Genomic DNA, 1,848 nt, shown 5'->3' on the forward strand with positions numbered 1-1,848 from the left:
TATCTTTCATTTGTTGATTATTCAATTCCTAGCAAATGTAATGTAAGTTTCCTTCCTCTTTCCTTTGACTGAGGAATTGTAGAATTTATGTAGTCTTATGTCTCAGTCCAAAATTACAGTTTAATTCTATGACCAATTAAACTAAATAAAGATAGATTTATATTTATAAATATTTTTTGCCTAAAAATTGGTGTCATCAGAGAGTCCTGGAAATTTGGTACAGTGTGGCAACTTCAGCAAATCCAGTTGTAAAATTGTTGTATTGTACTTTATAGTACTTAGAAAGGTATTTTCTCACATTAGCTCATCAGAAATTGGAATAAAAAGCTGTACTCTAAAACAGAGCATACCATATGTCCTCACTCATAAGCAGACCTAGAACAATTATCATAATACTATAACAAAGGGATTGGCAGTAGTGGAAACTGTCAGGAGAGGAGGGTGGGATTGGCAGTTGAGGGAAATGGCCAGGGGAGGGAGGAGCACACCTCATCAACAAGGGTACCTGCATAATGAACATAACTCCAACCCTACCTAGTCTGAATTGTACCCCACATCTTTTTTTCTTTTAAAGATGTGGGGTACAATAGGTATACAAATGTTCATTATGCAGGTACACTGATGAGGCTACAGTAATAAAAACAGCCTGGTATTGGTACAAGAACAGGCATATAGACCAATGGAACAGGATAGAGATTCCAGAAGCAAAGCCTCAATTTCTCAACCAACTCATCTTTGACAAAACCTCCAACAACAACCACTGGGGAGAGGAGAACCTATTCAATAAAACTGACTGGTCCATGCAGAAGGCTGAAACAGGATCCCTACCTATCACCATACACAAAAACTAATTCTAAATGGATCAAAGACCTAAATGTAAAACCTCAAACTAAAAGATTCTTAGAACATGCAGAGGATACCCTTATGGAAATTGGAACTGGCAACCAATTCCTGATCATAACCCTAAGTGCTCATACATAAGAAATAAGATAGACAAGTGGGACCTCATCAAACTGACATGTTTAACATGTAGCCTCATAGTAAAGTTTGAAGTCTGGAAGTGTGATACCTTCTGCTTTGTTTCTTTTGCTACAAATGTTTTGGCTATTCATGGTTGCTTATGTTTCCATATGAATTTCTATATTGTCATTTCCAGGTCTGTGAAGAATGATGTTGATAGTTTAATGGGTATTGCGTTGAAGCTGTAGATTGCCTTTTGGTAGGATGGACATCTTAACAATGTTGATTCTTCCTACCCATGAGCATGGAATATATTCCCATTTGTTTGTATCCTCTTAGATTTCTTTGAGCAGTGTTTTGTAGTTCTCATTGTAAAGGTCTTTCACTTCTCATGCTAGGAAGATGTCTAGATATTTCATTTTGTGTGTGTGTGTGTGGGGGGGCTATTGTGAAAGGGTTTGTGCTTTTTATTTGGGTCTCTGCCTGCTTTTTGTTGGTGTATAAGAATGCAACTGTTTTTTGCACATTTATTTTGTACCCTGAGACTTTGCCAAAGTCCTTTGTCAGTGTAAGCAGATTTTGAAAGATGCTTTTGGATTTTCGAGGTATAAGATCATATCATCAGCAAAGAGGGATAACTTGACTTTTTCTATTTGCATATCCCTGATTTCCTTCTCTTGTCTAATTGCCCAAGCTAGGACTTCCAACACAATGTTGAACAAGAGGGGTGATAGTGGTCAGCCTTGTCTTGTTCCAGTTTTCAGGGGAAATGTTTCCAGTTTCTGTCCATTTAGCAATATATTAGCTGTGGGCTTATTGTACATGGCTCTTACTATTTTGAGGTATATTCCTTCTATACCTAGTGTTTGAGAGTTTTTATCAAGAAGC

The sequence above is a fragment of the Carlito syrichta genome, unplaced genomic scaffold, assembly GCF_000164805.1.
Source record: "Carlito syrichta isolate Samal-C Ts95f unplaced genomic scaffold, Tarsius_syrichta-2.0.1 Scaffold307106, whole genome shotgun sequence".
Lineage (NCBI taxonomy): Eukaryota > Metazoa > Chordata > Mammalia > Primates > Tarsiidae > Carlito > Carlito syrichta.